Source organism: Nicotiana attenuata, chromosome 2, assembly GCF_001879085.1.
Source record: "Nicotiana attenuata strain UT chromosome 2, NIATTr2, whole genome shotgun sequence".
Lineage (NCBI taxonomy): Eukaryota > Viridiplantae > Streptophyta > Magnoliopsida > Solanales > Solanaceae > Nicotiana > Nicotiana attenuata.
The window spans coordinates 9,155,389-9,164,583 of NC_031990.1; positions in this window are offsets into that span (position 1 = coordinate 9,155,389).

Below are 9,195 nucleotides of genomic sequence, written 5' to 3' on the forward strand. Positions count from 1 at the left end.
CCCGTAGGAGACGCACTTCCTAGTCTGGGTCTTTCAGGTTATACTTTTGTTTTAGGAGACGCACTTCCTAAATTGAGATTTTACCCTTAGGAGACGCACTTCCTAGTTTGGGTCATTTAAATTTGAGTCACTGAAGTTTTACCCGTAGGAGACGCACTTCCTAGTCTGGGTCTTTCAAGTTATATTTTTGTTTTAGGAGATGCACTTCCTAAATTGAGATTCACCCATAGAAGACTCAATTCCTAGTTCGATTCATTTGAAATTTCATCCCTGGAAGACGCACTTCCTAGTTTGAGTCATTCGAGTTTTATCCCTAGGAGACGCACTTCCTAGTTTGGTTCATTCAAGTTTTACCCGTAGGAGACGCAGTTCCAAGTCTGGGTCTTTCAAGTTATATTTTTATTTTAGGAGACGCACTTCCTAAATTGAGATTTCACCCCTAGGAGACGCAATTCCTAGTTTGGTTCATTCAAGTTTCATCCCTAGGAGATGCCTTCCTAGTTTGGTTCATTCAAGTTTCATCCCTAGGAGATGCCTTCCTAGTTTGGTTCATTCAAGTTTCGCCCGTAGGAGACGCACTTCCTAGTCTGGGTCTTTCAAGTAATATTTCTGTTTTAGGAGACACACTTCCTAAATTGAGATTTTACCTTTAGGAGACACACTCCCTAGTTTGGGTCATTTAAGTTTGAGTCACTCAAGTTTCACCTGTAGGAGACGCACTTCCTAGTCTAGGTCTTTCAAGTTATATTTTTGTTTTAGGAAACGCGACTTCCTAAAATTTGTAGTATTTCACCCCTTAGGAGATGCAATTCCGTAGTTTCGGTTCATTTGAAATTTCATCCATAGGTAGACGTCACTTCCTAGTTTGAGTCATTCGAGTTTTATCCCTAGGAGANTCCGCGCACTTCATTCCTATCTGTACTACTTATTCTTCAGAGCGGTTGGCAGAGATATATATTCGGGAGATTGTTCGGTTGCATGGTGTCCCAGTTTCTATCATTTCAGATCGGGGCACTCAGTTTACTTCCCAGTTCTGGAAGTCTGTTCAGCGAGAGTTGGGTACTCAGGTACAGTTGAGCACAACTTTTCACCCTCAGACAGATGGGCAGTCCGAGCGCACTATTCAGATATTGGAGGATATGCTACGCGCTTGTGTTATTGATTTCGGAGGGCCATGGGATCAGTTTCTTCCGCTTGCAGAGTTTGCTTACAACAACAACTACCAATCGAGTATCCAGATGGCTCCATATGAGGCTTTGTACGGGAGGCGGTGTAGATCTCCAGTTGGTTGGTTCGAACCCGGTGAGGCTAGGCTTTTGGGGACAGATTTGGTTTAGGATGCCTTAGATAAAGTGAAGGTGATTCAGGAGAGACTTCGTACAACGCAGTCAAGGCAAAAGAGTTATGCTAACAGGAAGGTTAGAGATGTGTCCTTCATGGTCGGTGAGAAGGTTCTGTTGAAGGTCTCGCCCACAAAAGGTGTCATGAGATTCGGAAAGAAAGGGAAGTTGAGTCCGCGGTTCATTGGGCCTTTTAAGGTACTTCGGAGGATTGGGGAGGTGGCTTATGAGCTTGCTTTGCCACCCAGCTTGTCGAGTGTGCATCCGGTTTTCCATAATTCTATGCTCCGGAAGTATATTGGAGATCCGTCTCATGTTCTGGATTTTAGCACGGTTCAGTTAGAGGGTGATTTGACCTATGATGTTGAGCCAGCAGCTATTTTGGAGCGTCAGGTTCGGAAGTTGAGATCAAAGGATATAGCTTCAGTGAAGGTATAGTGGAGAGGTCGGCCCGTGGAGGAGGCCACCTGGGAGACCGAGCGGGAGATGCGGGACAGATATCCTCACCTGTTTGAGGCTTCAGGTATGTTTCTTAACTCGTTCAAGGATGAACGTTTGTTTTAGTTGGGGAGGATGTGATGACCCGACCGGTCGTCTCATGAGTTACCGGTCCGATTCCTCCATTTCCGCTTCTATTTGCTTTGTTCATCTGTGTTTTGAGGTATCGGGTTGGATTGGATTGGATTCGGATTTGGTTTTGGTGAAGTTGAGACACTTAGTCTCTTTTAAAAAGGTTTGAGTTGGAAAAGTCAACCGGATGTTGACTTATGTGTTAGAGGGCTCGGATGTGAGTTCCGATGGTTCAGTTAGCTTCGGGAGGTGATTTATGACTTAGGAGTGTGATCGAAATGGGTTTTGGAGGTCCGGAGTAGAATTAGGCTTGAATTGGCGAAGTTGATATTTTGATGATTTCTGGTTGTTAGGTGAGATTTTGATCCATGGGTCGGAATGGAATTCCGAGAGTTGTAGTAGCTTCGTTATGTCATTCGGGATGTGTGTGTAAAATTTCAGGTCATTTGGACGTGGTTTGGTTGGGTTTTTTATCGAAAGCGTATTTCGGAAGAATTTGACAACTTAGGCTTGAATTCGATGTGATTTGGTAGATTTGATGTTGTTTGAGGTGTTTTGATGATTGGAACAAGTTTGAATAAGGTATTGGGTTATGTTTGTGCTTTGGATTGAGGTCCCGGGGGCCTCGGGGTGATTTCGGGTGGTTAACGGAGGTGTTGGAAGGTTATTGCAACTTCAGAATTGTTGCTTCTGGTGTTTACGCACCTGCGGTTTGGGGGACCGCAGGTGCGGCATCGCATATGCGTGAGAAGAACCACAGAAGCGGTTTTGGAAGAAAATGTCTGGGATCGCAGATGCGGTAGGGGGCCCGCACCTGCGGAGCCGCAGATGCGACAAACGGACCGCAGATGTGGTTTGGGTTGGATTAATGAATTTTCGCAGAAGGGGAGCTTTGACCGCAAATGTGGTACCACAGAAGCGGGTTTTGGACCGCATATGCGGAAAGGCCTGGGCAGACCATAAATGTTATTTCATTTCGCGATTTTGGGATATTTCACCATTGTTGCCTTCGACCTTGGAGCTTTTGGGGCGAATCTGAAGAGAGAAATCAAGAGACTCCGTTAAGGTAAGGAATTTTGGACCTAAAACACAATTCTATGGTAGATTTTCATGGATTTAGGGCTGTAATTAAAGGAATTTAAAGGCAAAAATGGAAGAACTAGGGCTTGGAATTTTGGACTTTTGATTTGGGATCTGAAGGGTCATTTGTGGCCGGAATTTGATGTTTTTGGTGTGTATGAACTCGTGGGGAGATAAGGAACCTATTGTTGTATAATTTTTTGAGTTTCGAGAAGTGGGCCCGGGGCTCGGGTTTTGCTAATTTCGGGATTTTTGATATTTTTCGATTGTTTTCGCTTGGGTTTTGTTCCCTTAGCATATTGTGACGTATTCGTTCTGATTTTAGATAGGTTCAACGCACGTGGAGGCCAATTCGAAGGGCAAAGGCATCGCAAGCAAGGGATTTAGCCGGTTCGAGGTGAGTAATGCTTGTACATGATGTTTTGAGGGTTTGAAACCCCGGATTGTGCATCGTAGTACTATATTGAGGTGAGGCACACGCTCGATGACGAGCGTGGGGTTGTGTACTATTAGGGATTTGGACTTGGTCCGTCCCGATTGATGATTTTTCCGCGTATTTGATTTAAAACTATTTGTTATCATCGTTTATTTGGGCTGATTGCCATATTTGGGCTTCATGCCAACTATATGAACCCTTTCGGGGCTTTTATTTGATATTTCCTCACTGTTTTGACTTATTATTTGAACTCGGTCATATTAAATTCCACTGTTTTACTACTCAACCAATTTTACTCAGATTTTGAGATTTAAATGATGTTTGGGCTGAGAAACACTGTTTTACTATTGCCCGAGGGGCTTGTGATGATTTTTGACTGAGTAAGGCCGAGGGCCTATATTGTGAGGAGATACTGATACTGATTGGAGGCCGAGAGCCTGGGATATGTACGCCACGAGGTGGCTGGAGTGATATGAGGCCGAGGGCCTAGATTTGATGCCACGAGCTGGCTTGTTATTGCGCTTGGGCCGTAAGGGGCCCCTCCAGGAGTCTGCACACCCCCAGTGAGCGCGGGTACCCATTGTGATGTGAGATTGAGCTCGAGGGGCTGTTACTGTTGTGAATTGTTGTCCGAGGGGCGGATGTGGTGTTATTGTGCTCGAGGGGCGAACTTTTATTTGTTCACCTTATCATAATCATCTGTCAGTTACCCGTTTACTGGTTTAAAGAGCATTTTTCCTGATTCTCACTGGTTTTCCTGATTTCAAATGATTTTACTGCTTCATTATAGATTGTCTTGTGCCTTACGTGTTTTCTTACTTTCTGTCATTATTCATATTCGTTACATACTGAGTTGGAGTACTCACTTTACTCCCTGCACCCTGTGTGCAGATTCAGGCGTAGCTGGTTCCGCTCTGGAGTGTTGATTTCCTCCAGTTCCAGGCGGGCTTTTTCGGAGATTACGAGGTAGCTGTTGTCGTCCGCAGCCCCGTGTCTCTACTCTTCTATCATTTCTGTTTCTTACGAACACTTGTAGTAGTTTATGAGTTTAGCAGACTGTACTGTCACTCGTAGATGCTCTTGACTTGTGACAGCCCGATTAGGGTTGTGTTGGGTTGGATTTCTGCATTATTCTTGATATTCCGCTACTTAGAATTATTAAATCATGTTTAGACTATTTCGTGTTGTTTAACTGCTTTAAAAGATGAATTGGATTAAACTGGCTGGCCTTGTCTTCACGAGAGGCGCCATCACGACCGGGTTCGGGGTTAGGGTCGTGACAATACAATTGACTGAAAATAACATATGCTCTCCATCTAAGCTTGTTCTGTGTCTTTCTAGATTGTATAATTCTTGTATTATATAATATACTTTGCATGAATGATTCTTTTCCCATCAAAATTTGTTATTCGAGATGCTTGTATGTGTGTGTGTGTGTATATATATATATATATATATATATATATATTGAATACAATCTGAATTTTATCATTCAGTGTTTTGACTTATTATGATCTATTTAATGTTTTATCTCAACTCCACAATGACTTCATGAAATTTGTCGTATTAGTTAAAAAAAAATTTGATAGTGATAAGACATTAATTTAAAGGATGCAATATATGTACCTTTTGTTGGAAGGAATTTAATTTTGGTTTCTGGGCAAATTAAGAGATGAATATTTGGTTTATTTTTCAAATAACTTGTCACGACCCAAAATCCATTAAAGGTCGTGATGGTGTCTGATACTGCTGTCTGGCAAGCCAACAGTAGATGATTAACTTAATTACTTATTTCAGTATTTTTGAAATCAAAATTTCCTTCAACTAAATAGTAAGAAATAGAATTTACAAGTTAAATGATAACATTTTTCACCACTACAATAATGAATAACCCATAATTAAGCACTCCCAAAACCCGGTGTCACAAGTGCATGAGCATCAACTAGGAAGTATAATAAAATACAACATCTATCTGGAATACAAATTAGACAAGAGAATATAAATAACTTTGATGGAAACTCCGCAGGCTGCAGATCGTAACATGAATTGCAACTCATGGTAAGTCCCCGCAATAGTCGCGCCTTTGCACTCAAAAGATCACCAGGCGTATATGTACCTGCACAAAAATGTGCAGCAAGTGTAGTATGGGTACGTAAATCAATGCGTACTCAGTAAGTATCCAGCCAAACCCTAGAGAAATAGTGACAACGGGTTGACATTGACACTTACTAGTGATCCAATAAGACTGATACAGTAAGAAGCAAACAGATATGGGCAGAGTAAATAAACGAAATAAACAAGTATAAATATGTGATACAATCGTTCTCTCAACAATAAGCTCAACTCTCGATTAGCAGTCACCTCCTCCACTGGAGTATATATATAATGGACCTCACCAGATGGGTCGTCATAATTTAAATCAAGAAAAGTCCCAGATACACTGGCCTTTTGACAAATAATACGTACGATTCCATAGGAGTATTTTACAGAAATGCTGAGGCGTACGACCCGATCCCATCATAATCTGGTATATAACCATAGATACATCTATTATATATTGTCGAGGAGAATGGCCTGCTCACATGAGAGTGTGATACATAATCCTTCCAAGGCGAACGACCCGATCCCATAAGGTGTGCGCATTGCCGATGGTCGAATGGCACGAACCATAGATTTATCTATCCTACCGAGGCGAACGACCCAATCCCATTAGAATAAGAAGCTTTGACGGGTCCTTGACCCCACTCAGGAAGGGACTGGTGAGTTTTGGAAACTTTGAGGAAACCCTTCGATGAGAACGCATAACGCGTGAGAAATTCGTAGAGGAGTACAATTATTCTGTGGAAAATCATGAAGTTCGTCTGATCTCTACAATAGCGAGTCTACCACTCTAGGCAAGTCTAGTCTCAAATTGTAACATGTAGTAAAGGAATCTAATAGGCAAGAGACAACTCAAATAGTACAATTATAGCATGGCATGAACCCGAGTCTACCCCGACAATAACATGAATATAGCTACGTACGGACTCCCGTCATCTACGTAGCCCCTGCAATAAGTAGCAAATATCAATTGCAACACCTAGGGGTAGTTTCCCCCTCACAGGGTAAGATAGGAGACTTACCTCGCTCTGAAGTTCCATAACAGGCGCCAACGCCGCTCCAACACCTCAAACCGGTGCCCGTCGCTCCAAAACTAGTCAATCAACGTGCAAATCCATAAATATATACTCTAATACTCATAACAAATCAATTTAGACAAATTCCAACTCCACTCAAAAAGTTGATAAAACAACCCTTGGGCCCACGTGCATGGATTCCGAAAACTTTTGAGGGTAATCATTACCCATAACATTACGAACTCAAATATATAATTTATTCGAAATTACATGTCCAATTTCATGGTCAAAATCCAAAAATTCCAATTTTTAGGTTTTCTACCACAATTCTACTAATTTTTATGTTCCAATCCACGTATAATTCATGTATTTAACTCATAATGGGAAGAAATCACTTACCTAGTGATGGGTGATGAAGAAGCTCCTCCAAAATCGCCCCAAACTCGGCTCCCATGAAAGATTTGAGATAAAATGAGCCAAAACCCGTTTTTGCAAACTTATACACTGCCCAGGCGACCTTCATTGCGAATTTGTCCCTGCCCTCTGTCACGACCCAAATATCCCTACGTAAGACGTCATGACGGCACCTAGTCTCTATAACTAGGTAAGCCTAACAAATTGCGGAATAACAGAAATGAAACTAGAATTGAACAACAAGACTGCAACAGATAACTATAAAATAATAAAATGTCGCTCGGAATGACCCAAAACTCTAGTATACACAGTGTTCCCAAAACCCGGAAAAATCATAAGTCACAAGCTATAGAAGGCCCAACGGATGGTTGGGAAGCCCCAGCGAATGCCGCTTGTCGAGACTAGAGTTTATGTAACACCCCGTACATTCGGACTAGGTGTGGATATGTTAAATGGGTATTAATTTGATATTTTAGACATATGAGGTCCTAGAGGGATGATTATTGGTGAAAATAGTTGTTTAAGAATCAAGATGGAAAGTGAGGTGCATAAGATTCGACAAAATCGACTAAGTTTGCAGAAGGTCCATCTTCCAGCAGGGTTTAGTGAATATGCGTAAGGAATTTGGGAAAACTCAAAGCATGAAAGTTGTAGGCCTTTGAAATATCTTTCCAACGATATATTGTGGAGCCCAAACGGAGCTCTGTGAGAAACGTTATGCCCGTTTTACCGAATAGTGCGCAACCACCACACCCGGATCGCGACCGCAGTCGTGAGGCAGTGTTCCTGCTATTTACCGAGGTCGGGACTGCGGTCAGGCCTACAGGGGCGCGGTGGCGGACTTGGGGAGTCATTTTATAAGCCCTATTTTGTCCCCCACAGCCCCAAAACGTAAAAACTTGCTCTAGAAAGGAAAGCTCTCAAAAACCTAACTCCTTAAGGGTCCCTCCACCACCCAAGGTAAGTTCTTATGGTGATTCTAAGTTAATTTTAATTTTTCAACATCTTATTAACATGGGTAAACCCTCCATATCATTAGATATTCGAGTGGGACATCATTGTTGAGAGAAGGAACCCTAGAACTCGAATTTAAGGGGATTGAACTTCAAAGAGGTAATATCTTCACCCTCTAACTGATTCTAACATTGGTTTAATAATTATAGACCCTAGTTCATGAGATATGAGTTGATGGGTTTGATAGAAAAGCATGAACGTTTATGGGTTTGGGGTGTTGATTGTTGATTATTGGTTATAGGTGTTGTTTACCTTATGGGCGATAAAGAATGATGTTGATTATAACCATTTGAGATTTTAGAATTTATCTAGGAGCAAGAGAATGGGTTATTGGGTGTAGAGACACCATTAATAAGGACTATGAAGCTTTATTCTCACCAAATGTTTGATAAAATGCTTAAGTGACCAAAATATGAGTATCATAGCTAATATGGAATCCCTTTGACTTGTATTGATATAGATTAAAGTTCAAAGGGGTGGCGAATGTTGTATTACGCTCAAAAGCAGGAACTTAAGGTATGTGAGGCTAACTCTTTATGTTTGGGAACGTTAATGATTCTCCCTACACTACGTTTCTTTTATGATGTTACTAATTGCCTTAGAAATATAGTTTAGCCTAGTTCCTTGAATAGTTATAGAACTTCTATCCTCTAGCTTCATAACTCGTTCATGACTTTCATTCTGAACGTTGTGAGCTCAGTGCGTATTCAATATAGAGTTGGGTTTGATGCCCCCGAGTCTTAGTATAGATTACTCAATATGCCATAAACAATTAAAGTTTCAGTGTTCATAATCAGTTCAAGAATACACATCTCAGTCTAGTCCTATTCAGTATTCTAGTATTATGCAACTTAGTGTGATCTAGTATTCCAGTATCATGTAACTCAGTGTGATCCAGTATTCCAGTATCATATAACTCGGTGTGATTCAGTATTTCACTATTATGTATTGCAGTATGATTCTCAGTTCCTGATTTTAAATCCCTGAATGTTGAACACCTATATTTGGGCCTGAGGCCGTAGTTATGTATACGTATACTTGGGCCCGAGGCTACAGTTTATGCATATATATATATTGGGGCTGAGGCCGCAGTTTATTTATTCAGATAAACAGGTGGTTCATCATTCAGAAGAGGGAGTATTCATATCCTTACTTCCTTTGTTCGGTTCAATTATCAGTTATTATTTCAGTTACCAGTTATCAGTTATCGTTTCAGTTATCAGTT